General features: G+C 37.2%; 1 protein-coding gene across 7 annotated transcripts in view; it reads left to right on the forward strand.

Annotated features, from left to right (window-relative positions):
• Positions 1 to 12,005, forward strand: part of WASF2 (WASP family member 2) — a 74,925-nt gene that overhangs the window by 15,010 nt on the left and 47,910 nt on the right. Inside the window, exon 2 of one of the 7 annotated variants that reach the window (XM_074217985.1) lies at positions 1,819 to 1,919. The exons of the other annotated variants lie outside the window; for them this stretch is intronic. The gene's annotated coding sequence lies outside the window, so the exon portion shown is untranslated. The remainder of the gene's footprint in view (positions 1 to 1,818; positions 1,920 to 12,005) is intronic. 7 annotated transcript variants of the gene reach the window in all.

The raw sequence follows: 12,005 nt of genomic DNA on the forward strand, positions 1-12,005 counted from the left end.
TATTAACCTCCCAGAGTTATTAGAAAATAAGCACCTAACAGCACCTGCCCCATCAATCTGAGCTATTATCATTATTAGTAGTTTATCACATCCATTGTTTCCTGTGCTTTCCCACTTGAAGATATTTTGATAATTGTTTTCTGTACTTTTCTTTTGGAAATGGAATGACTGACACTGCCCAGACACTATGCCATGTCTGCAGAGGCTTTAGTTTTGTGCCCGGGTAGGATAGTATACTCTAGTTTTCTGGTTGAGGTTGCTGTGGTGCCTGGCTCAGGAGGCCTGAGAGAGACAGCCTTGCAGGAGAGGCCTGCCTTCTTACTCTGGCACTCCTCTGTCTCTTCTATCAGAACACTCATCCTGTCTCAGTGTCCCCATGCATGGTCAGAGTTGGCACTGCCCCCCTCTAGGCTATAGTGAAGAAAGCCCTTTGCTGATGACTCCAGGCCTGAGTCATAGCTTAGAATTGGAACTGTAACTTTTTAAATATAGCTTAGATATTTTTTTCTTAAATGCTCCAATCTGACATTTGCCCCATGGATGATCTTTTGCCACTTTTCTACTCAGTTGCCTACCTTTGCAATATCTTAATTAACATTTTATTCCTGTCACTTTAGCATTTCATTGGGGAGGTAGCTAACAAGCATTTATTAAGTGCTTACTGTGTACCAGGCTCTGTGCTACAGATTAGAGATACAAATACAAACAAAAGAGAGTCCCTGTCCTCAAGGAGTTAACATTCTAATAGGACAAAACACATCAAAGGAGGAATAAAAGGTCCAAGTGTGGGAGCATGATGGCCAAAGTCCTTAGAGTCCAATAGAGAAGAGGGCTGTTCTGGTAGAGTGAGAAAATCCCAGGCTTTGAGGAAAGTTCCAGCTGAATCATTGTAGCAGAGTTCTTAGTCAGAAACCCAACCCAGAGAGTGCACCTGTAATCTTGGGATAGTTCCAGGTCATTTGTGAACATTTTAAATATAATAGTATTTAGTGGCAATCTGTGGAACCCTACGGTTCAAATTGAATTCCTATAAAATTACCTTACTGAACTGTAGGGTACGAAGGACCTTCCAGAGTCACCTAACCTAACTCATACCTGAAGCATAAGTTCCATCTCTAGTCTCTTTCTAGGGGCCATTCACTTGCCACTTTAGCAACAGATCAAAGAACAATTTTGAGCTATTTGTTGCATAGAGCTCTGCTCTGGAGGAGTTACAAACTTGAGATAAGACTTGGACTTTGCCCTCATGGAGCTTTTGGTTTTCTATGACCTGTGTACAGATAACACATGGTGAGTGAAAGAAGTGGAAAACAAAGTTCGATGGAAGATCCAAGGGAGGCAAGATAAGTAACTAGTGTACTAAGAAAGATTTTATGGAGAAGGCAGTGTACGAGTTGATCTTTAATGGATGGGTAGGAATTCAGAAAATGAAGAGGCGAAGGGAAGACATTGCTGGAAGAAAGAATGAACAAAAGAATGAAGGCCAAAAGTACAGGTGTTTTGGGGACCACAATTATCCAATTGGCTAGAAGGTGTCCTACCTCATAGGGAGGATGAGAGAGGTTTAGAAAGTTGGCAAATGTAGATGGCAATGAATACAGTTTTATTGGGTAGTTGGTAGGAGCAATTGGAGATTTTTCAGTAGACAAATAACACTTTACAAATAAAGAACATTAGTCTGGTAAAGGCATGAAGGATGGTTTAGAGGGAGGAGATTGAGGTGGCGAGAACTGTTAAAAAAACTGCTGAGACTATAATAATAAAAATGGATATAATAATTACCACAAAACAATAAAAATTAAATGTTGCAAATTACAGATAACAAGGCAAGTCCTAAGGAAGAGCTATGAAAAGATGCCTCCTCTGTTCCTTTGTGATGTGGGAGGTCCATGGAATTGGAACATTGCGAGTATTTTCAGGTTGTTTTCAATGTATCAATCAGTTATGCTGACTTTTCTCCCCTTTTTTCTTTTAAAAAATTCTTTGTTATATAAGGTTGCTCTTTGGGAAAGAAAAGAGAGGACTAGAGGGGACTGAGTAAAAAATGTAAATGTGATATATAAAAAAATAAAAGATAAATTAAAACTTTCTAAAAAAGGCTTTTGTAATTTTGGGTAATAAATAGAGCCTCTACTTGGGTGTTTTCAGTGAAAAACAGAGAAAAGAAAAGGAATATGACTTGCTAACAAGTTACTTAGTAACTAGTGTTAAGAATGACCATAGGTATATGTACTTCCTTTTCCCTGCCTAAGAAGAAACTGGTACTCTTCTTATCAAACTTCTCTTTATTTGTTTTTTCTTCTTCATGATTGTCCTCCCCACAAAAGGCCCATTCTCCACCCTCTGACAATGGGTTCATGGTTATTTACAATGTTTGTATGAACAGGTAGTCAGTCATCAGCTACAGTCCTTGTTGTAAGTTGGATGACCACTGGGCTTTGTCGTTCTCTGAGCATTGATTGCCATTGCAATCTAAGGACTCCCAGGCCTTGCCCTCTACCCTACAGCTATACTTTTAGGACTATTGCTCTCCTTCATCTGCCCAGGGATTGAACACTTCTATGTATATTATTTCCCCCAATAACAATGTGAGTCCTAGAGAACTGGGACTGGCTTACTTTTTAATATCCCCAATGATTAACACAGTGCTTGATACAGAGTAAGCTTACATGTCTCTTAATTAATTAATTGACTCTGATGTGGGAATCACCTGTTTTCACAAAGCTATGCCAGAGATCCTACCAGAAAGACTTTTGAGGATAGCCTGGTGACAGGCTAATCATTGTGTCCTATGGAGAAATCCATCCAAATTTGGAGAAATAATTTATTTGATAGTCAATAAGGAACTGTAAAAGATTGTTTTTAGTAAATAAATGATGTTTTACATAGTATTAACTGCAAGGTGATGAGTTTTTTGACCACAGTAATATGTTACATAGTAAGATCATAGATATGCATTGGTGGAGGAAATCCTTACACCAAAAAAATCATAGGTCCTTGAAATATGGAAGAGATCTAATTGTTATGAAATCCCTATGTAAAATTGAAATCTGTCTCTCTCTAACTTCTTTTTGTTCGTTGGTCCTACTTTTGCTTTCCGGGTCTAATCTTGATACAGGGTAAAAGAGCATTAGACTGGGAATCAGACACGCATGTTTGATCTGGAACCAGTGCAGCAGCAGTGACTTCTTGAGTAGGACTGCTCTTATGGGCCTCAGTTTCTCCATCTGTAAAAGAAGTGTATTGGACTCATCATTAAGTTCCTGTAGCACTGACATTTTCTGGTTCTAATTTTTGTTTTATTTAGTCCTCCCACCTTGAATTTGAAGACAACAATCTTGTCTCCTCTTTCCTGCCTGCCCTCCAGAGTATTTTCTTCAGACTAACCTCTAATTTCTGTGGCTAGTGGGTCAGCAGCTTCACTATCAATACTATATTTGGCCAAGTCATGTATGAAATGATGTATATTTATGTCTGATGTGACATTCCCTTTTATTGTGTTGTCCTAAAGGGAAGATTTATTCTTTCTGACCCTCTCTAGAGATCTTTTCTTAGATGATGAACATAATCTAGTCCACTGTATTCTACCCTGGTTTTAATGGCAGATCAGCTAATGACATTTTGCCCCCTTGAGACTCCTTTTTTTGTTTTGTGCCCTTTTTGTTTGTGCCCTTTGGGGGAAGAGAATAAAAAGCAGAGAATATTAGAGGTGACTTGGTTGGGTCTGAATCCTTTGGCTGAGATACAGCCTTCATTTGGGTTCAACATAACTCTTAAACTGAAATGGGTTTGCTAGAATAAACTACCATCTCTTAGGTGCTACAGAGAAGTGTAGGGTGACCCATTGAGGTCTCTGCCAGCTTCCTGAAGCAGTCTGTTCCAGAATGGGAGGCTTAGCTGCATTGCTGTTTGTACTATCTATGGGAAAATAGATTTTTTCTACTTTTGTGTTGTTGGATGTATAATCTTAGGAATTTGAATTTAAGTGTTTAAAAAATATGATCTCCATATCAGTAATTTTATAAAACCAAATTGATTACTTTGTACAAAGAAATAAATACAGAACTAAGCTAATAGAATGGGATCAGATCATTTTGCTAGGTTGAGGTCCTTCTATCTGCCTTAATGACTAAGTGATGGAAAGCTAACATTGTGATAAAATCATAATGGCTCACACTACTTTATTTTTTGTTTTTGTTTTGTTTTTTTAGGTTTTTGCAAGGCAAATGGGATTAAGTGGCTTGCCCAAGGCCACACAGCTAGGTAATTATTAAGTGTCTGAGACTGGATTTGAACCCAGGTACTCGTGACTCCAGGGTCTGTGCTTTATCCACTGAGCCACCTAGCCACCCCAATATTCTTATCTTTTATTTTTTTTGTTTTTAGGTATTTTGCAAGGCAAATGGGGTTAAGTGGCTTGCCCAAGGCCACACAGCTAGGTAATTATCAAGTGTCTGAGGCTAGATTTGAACCCAGGTACTCCTGACTCCAGGGCCGGTGCTTTATCCACTGGGCCACCTAGCCGCCCCCCCCCCCCACTACTTTATATAGATCTCCTTTGATTCTTGTAATATAGTCCAAGTATGAGCTCCATTTTATAAATGAGGGTATGGAAACTTTAAAAAGTTCATTGAATTCAGGATTACACAACTGAGAATTGACAGCCGAGGATCTCTGATTGCAGATCCACTGCTCTTTCCAGTATAGTATATCTTGTTGCCTCTTCTATGTCAGCGATTTCTTTCCAAAGTGTAGAATAGAACAGTATAGTGTTTTCCTTCTTCCCTCCCCCAATGAAGATTGTTTATACCATTAATTTTCCAAGTTTCCCCCTGGATGTTGTCTTTACTCTTGGCTTTCCTACTACCTCTCTGAGTGCTCCTTCTCCTTCTCCTTTGCTGTTTAATCTCTCATATTTAGTAACTGTCTTGTTACCTATAAAAACTCTCACAGGACATATACATGAAACTTTCCATATACCCCTCCAGAAATTAGTGCCTTCCCCTTCAAAAAATCTGACATATTTTGTACCTATTTTGTGCATATTTATATGTACATATGTACAGATATATAATTTATGAACAGTGATATTTATTTATATGTTATCCCCCCAGTAGAATGTAAGCTTATAGAGGACCAAGTTATGTTTCATTTTTAGTCTTTGTAACTTGATTGATTAGCACATGGTAGGTACCTGTTAAGTGCTTATTGGTAATATGGAAATGAAATATGACTAAGAATTCATCAGAAAGAATACAAAGGTATACTTGAGCCCCAAAAATCCAAGTTATATTTAAGATTTTTAGAGTCCAAAGTGCTCATATTTGCCACCCAAAAGAGAGGACTTTTAACGAAAAGTACTGGGCAGTATAAAGGAACATTCTCCCATGTATAGTAATTTCTTGCAACTTTAGCCGTAACATATATATTCTTAAAGTCAGAAAAAAATGAAAATGTTTTCTACCAGGTCAATAGCTCTTAATACAGTCCATGCACTTTACCTCAGAGAGGAGGGAGTGTCACCCACACTCTTCTCTAGGCAAATGTGTGTAAAATAGGCTGCAGATTTAGAAGCAGCAGGAAATATGGCCATAGAAGTGACAGCTGGCAGCAGAGGGAAGGGCCAGAAGAACTAAAAAGATTACAGAAGAGTTGTTAAAGCATTGGGGCAGGGGAAAGGTGTGTGTGTGTGGGGGGGGTAGGAGTAAATAACTCCATAAACCTCAATATAGTATAGTCATTTGTTTTTCTAATAATGATCCTGACTTTTCAAGAAAAGTTTAAATTTCATTTACTATGTTCTCTTTAAGAAAGGAACATTTGTAATATGTTTTGAAAATAAGTCTATGAAAAAATGGCTAAAACGAACAGTTTAGCATTTAAAGGGCTAAGTTTGTAGTATCTGGAAAAGACATGTAATTAGAGCAGTTCATTTATCTATGCTTTATGTTCTAAGTATTCAAAACAGTGGAAAGAAAGTTTTCTCAGCTTTGGAGTAAACATTTGGATTAATTTGGGAGGAATTTAATCCGTTAAAAATGTTTTTGTAAAGCATATTTATAGTTTTGTGTTTGATATATACCAAATCAATAAATACAGAACCATGCCAATAATGTTCCCCAGACCTGTTTTGATAGTTAGAGGTCCTTATACCCATTTTAATAAGTAGGTGAGAAAGATAGGCAGTTAACATTAATTATAAGAACTTAAGCGGTGCTCAAGGGTTTGTTTACAAAATGCCTTGTAATTTGTTCCTTGCTACAAAATTTTCAAGGTAGGTAGTAGAAGTTATTCCCATTTTATGAATGAGGAAAGGTATGCAGAGGTTAAATGACTTGTCCAAGGCCACACAGCTGGTTAGTAGCATAGCTGGATCCCTTCTGGTCTGTTTTAGAAGTCTTGAATTCTAGTTCAGTGAGCAAAGTGCTATTCCTTTGAAAATGCATCCAGATATTTGAATATTATTTTGTTGGCAAGTTAGGTCTGCATTGTTCTGAGTAGAGCCTTTTTATTTCTCATAGATTCTCAGCTCCTTTTTAGCCTCTTTACTAAACATCTGTACTATTTGGTGAAGGAGATTCAACCAAATGATTAATGTAAGTTTTCATATTTCTGTAAATTTTAATTTTCTGTACTGTTTTTCTTGCCTCATTATCAGTGTAACCTGATCAATCAATGTGTTTTAAGTTGCTACTCTGTACCAAACACAGAGTGTAAAATACAAGAGGGTCCTTCTCTAAGACCTTGTCCTTAATGAGTTTTCTGACCTTTCTGGTCATAGCTCTCTCAAATAATTTTACTGGCTTCTTTAGGTTGTGTTTTTTCTTACTTGTTCTCTGTTTCTTGTTCTCTTTGTTGAGTAATATGCAGTAATAAGATTTACTTGCTAAGCCACCGACATTTTGTTCCTCGTTTTTTTATTTCCAGAGGAACTGTTTGGTGATTTCTGTCTATATCTTCTAACTAGTTTCCTCCTTTCTGGATCAGTGTACTTTTGCTGGGCAGAACATCAATGACTCCAACACCTTTAAATTTAATCACTGAATACTCGTTAAGAGATGACGCTGATGAAAAATTTGCAAGATTTGAGCCTTATAGCTGTAATGAAAGAACTTAATTATGGTTCATTTTCTCATTGTAGAAGTTTAGGACTGTAGGAGCACAGGATTTACAGCTGAAGGGATCTTGAAGATTGCTGAGTTCTGCCCTTCTATTTTATTTTTTATACAGTAATACTTCAGTAGATCCATGATCTCATTGATGTGAGTGTTTTTCTTCAGGGATACAAACCACAGTCCATCCTTGCCCAGCAAGGATGTGTACTTTCATTATGGAATTTCCATTCCTGTCTTCTCACAAATTTACTATGTGGGGTTCACTCAGTATGTTGAGGGACCTTCTTTTTCTATTAATGGTAGAACATGTGGGCTCTTCATCAGTTCTTTTTTCTTGCTATGTAAGTTGATCTTTTTTTTCTTTCTAGTCACTTTTTTGTTTTGGCATCCTTTATGCCAGTTCTGTGTAATTGATCATTTATTATATGCTATAGTCTACCCAAACTACTCATGTCCACATGTGCTCTTTCATTGCCTTTTGATTTATCCTCCATTTCAATTTTTTGGTGACTAGTATTCCATAACTTACAGTCATATAACATCATTTGAAAATGTTTATATTACAAAGAGGAGCCTTTGTTTCAGGAAAAAGCTTGTAGTCATTAAAAGAAATACTGGAAAATTTCCCCAAAGCATTCTAACCTATCCTTCTGTTTGGTTCTGGGCCCAGCTGTTTGTCTACATTCAATGTTTGTCTCAGGTACATAGACACTGATGGATGAGCTCTATAACTGTACTATGTAGTCTGAATTAGAGGCATTTTTCATTTACTTCATTCTTTCTGTTATAGTTAAAAGTTTGCTCTTTTGGAAGATTATAGATATCATTTAGGAGGCTCTGTAGGATTCCAGATCTTGATTTAATCAAAAATAGTGTCATTTGAAGATAGCAGCTGGGGTACCTCTCTCCATTTAAGGGAAATCAAGGAATCCTTCAGTTGAGACAGTGTTGAACTTCCTTTATGAAAGTGGTGAGCATGTATTTCCCTGTTTTATGCCTTGTTTAATTTAAGTTAGAGGGTCGGCAAATAAGCTAATTTCTATTATTACATTTTTTGAAGTTTCTTATAATTTTGTTGTTTGCATTCGTGACAAAGAATGTTGAAGGAAAGCCTCTAAGATGACATTCTATTCTACCAAATCAAGAGCTTTTTTATAATCAACAAAAAAGGTGCAATGGGATTTTTTTTCAGTCAGTTGTGTGATTGTAAAGATATAATTCGTTGGGGTGGCTAGGTGGCGCAGTGGATAGAGCACAGGCCCTGAAGTCAGGAGTACCTGAGTTTAAATCTGGCCTCAGACACTTAATAATTACCTAGCTGTGTGGCCTTGGGCAAGACACTTAACCTCATTTTGCCTTGCAAAAAACCCTAAAAAATAAAGATATGATTTCTTGTGGAATATTGTTTGTGAAAACCTACCAATTCCAAAGATGTGGGTATATGTGTGTTGATCTCAAAAAATGTTTGTATACAGTGAAAGGTAGGTAGGAAGGGTTGAGAGGTCTTGATATTCCTGGTCACTTAATTCTGTTAATGATAGTGTTTGAGTTTTTTTCCTACATGAAATGTATACCTTGAAAATCAGTCTTTCTGAGCCCTCAAAATTTTTGCCTCCAACTCACACCACTAAACACACTTAATTCAGCTGGTTTCCCCATATTTGTTTTCCTTTTGTCATTTCTACTTCCTCTGGCAAAAATATTAAGGATAGTAATAGTGAGTACAGATATCCTGTATCCTGTTCTCAGAGGTAAAAAGCATGTTATTTTAAAATAATCTTTACAGAGCTTTTCCCATTTTCATTATTTGGTTATTTTTCTAATTTCATCCATAAATGGCCTAAACCTTTGCTTAGTTGGGTCTCCTGCCACACCTTCTTTAAACTTGTTTTTCCCATTCATTACCTCTTGCTGTTTTATGAGGTGATACTGCTCATAATCTTCAATCCTACTTTTTCCAAAAGATTTTTGTAAACAATTTTATATTCTGAACTGGTATTGTTCTTGGCTGCCATGTTTCTCTTTTTGGCAGGGAGATCAAGTGTTTTCTAGCTGTGGTGGTTCTTGGGCTTTTTTGGTCTCCTTATTATGGTAATTGGTTAGAGTTCTTTATTTTTAAAATCAGGTTTTATTGATGCCTCTTGTTTTTAAATCAAAGTTATTTCTGGATCTCACCCACTCCTGAGATTGAATGAGCTCATGTAAAAAATAAAAAAAAGTAAATCTTTGCCATCATCTACAGGTTCCACTTAAATAATTAAGACTCTGAAATGAGTACCTCTGAGGTCATTCCATCACTCTCTGTGCCTTATTGCTCTTTATTCCCATTGCAACCTCTGTCAGTATTGTTTTAAGACAACATATTTGTTGTGACTTCACTCTTATCCTTTTACTTTACTTTCGTATTTCTTATTCACCTGTATTATCACAGCTCATACCTTGCCAGACTATAGCCCTAGATTATTCTCTCCAACCAGTTCTCCTATTTATGTGAACTGGAGAAAGTCACTCAACTTTGCTGACTGTTCCATTTCAAATTTATTATCTAATCTCAACTGGTCCCTCACTACAGCAAGACAATCTTAATTCACTTCTTTGATTGTCTGTCCCACTCACCATAGCAGCTGTTCTAGACTTTCTCTTCTCTCCCCATCTCACAGTGAAGGATCTTATCATGTACTTTATTTTGTCAAGAACTCTTTCTTCTCAACCCTTTTCTACATCTTATAACTTTTTGACATCATCTTTTGTTGTCTCTTCCTTTATTCCAATCTCTGATGAAGAATTGGCCTGTTTTTCTAAACTCCTAATACACTGATTCCTTTCCTGTTGCCTGCCACATGATCTTCACTAGATCCTAATATTTGTTGTTTTAGCTCTCTCCTCCCTTTCTCTTTGAAAAAACCGTGTATACTTGGAGATTCCACCTGTCTTTCCTTTCACTTTTTTTCCAAATCCTTTGTAATCTGGTTCCCAATGTCACTCGATTGAAATCGCTTCTTCCAGAGTTGCCAATGAGCTCTTCATTGCCAAATATAATGGTCTTTTTTTTTTTTTAGGTTTTTGCAAGGCAAATGGGGTTAAGTGGCTTGCCCAAGGCCACACAGCTAGGTAATTATTAAGTGTTTGAGACCGGATTTGAACCCAGGTACTCCTGACTTCAGGGCCGGTGTTTTATCCACTGTGCCACCTAGCCACCCTAATAGTCTTTTTTCAGTTCTCATCTTTTTTGATCTCTCTGCCACTCCCCTTCACCTGAATTCTTTCTCTTATCTGGATTTTTGTAATATGACTTTCTACTTAACCTGACTATCCTCTCAGTCATTGCTAAAACATATTCCCTAACTTGATTGTACCCTAAAACTCTATCCAAGGCCTTCTTCTCTTTTTCCTTAGTAACCTCATGTCATAATTGTCTCAATGGTGATGATTCTCAGCACTATATATCCATTTCTAATCTCTCTCCTGAATTCCAGTCAGGGTTCCTACCAGTTGGCTATTGGATTTCAAACTGGGTGGGTCATAGGCATTTTGGAGTATACATTTCAAAAATATAACTATCTTCCCCCTTCCATCCTTCTTCTGGACTTCACTATTTCTGTGGAACACATTATCATCCTTGCAGTTTTATATAGTCCTTCTTGGAAACTTGATTTTTATTCCATATAACCAGTCAGTTGACAAATCTTGTTTATACTTCCACAATATCCCTTGCATCCATTCCCTTTTCTTCACTCATCCAGCCATAATTTCAATTTAGCTCCTAATTATGTCTTCCTAGATTTTTCCAGTAATTTTCTAATTGGTCTCAAGACTCTTCCCCATTGCAGTCTATTTTCCACATAACCTTTTTCCTAAAATGCAGATCTGCCCATGGTATTCCTCAGCTTCATCAATGCTAGTGCCTTTTTGTTACCTCCATTATCAAATATAAGCTCCTTCATTTAGCAGCTCACACAGCCTGCTTACCCCTTCAGCTACAGTCCAATCACATTGTGTCTCTTTACTGAGATCACCCTTTATATGAATCCTTGTGTTTTCACTTTGGTCTTTGTGTCCTCCAGTACTAAGCCCAATACCAGGTGCATAATAGGAGCATAATAAATATTTGTTGATGGATTGAATTCTGTCATGTGTTGTATTATTTACCTTTTCTTTTTTTCTTCTTTTTTTTTTAGCAAGGCAATGGGGTTAAGTGACTTGCCCAAGATCATACAGCTAGGTAATTAATTGAGGTCAGATTTGAGCTCCGGTCCTCCTGAGTCCAAGGGCTGGTACTCTATCCACTGCACCACCTAACTGCCCCAGTATTTACCTTTTCAAAGAAAACCCATGAGCCAATTTTCCATTTACCAGAAGTTTCCTTTGTTTTCTGGTTTTATTTATTTTTAAAAATCTGTTTTATCATTGTCTTTTGTCTGTACATCAATCATTTCAGGAAGGAGAAAAACTGGCCCTGATGACAGAGTAGCAATGGAGCAAAAATATTCAATTGTGTGAACACATCTCAGATTTGTAGCAAATAAGGTGAAGAAATCTGGGCACATCCCAACAGGTATTCTAGACTTTGAGCAAAGAAGATTTCTAAGGATTCAGAGGAAAGATCAGCCCAGATTTTAGAGATGCCTAAGAATGAAATTATGAAGACATAAAGTGAGACAATTCCTTTGAGGCAGGAAAATGGAATTTTTGTGAAGAGGCTGTTGTGGATTTACAGGGATCTCACCAACTCATGCAGATTTTTAGAAGAAATGTACAGAAGGTGGAAGTGTGGCCCAGTCACAGGATGAATCTAAGTACATGATGCAGCTCTGCAGAAACAGTATCAGGAATGGCAAAGCACAAAGTTTGTGGTGACTGGCAAGGAAATAAAGGGGGCAGTACACAGAG

Source organism: Macrotis lagotis, chromosome 1, assembly GCF_037893015.1.
Source record: "Macrotis lagotis isolate mMagLag1 chromosome 1, bilby.v1.9.chrom.fasta, whole genome shotgun sequence".
Classification (NCBI taxonomy): domain Eukaryota; kingdom Metazoa; phylum Chordata; class Mammalia; order Peramelemorphia; family Peramelidae; genus Macrotis; species Macrotis lagotis.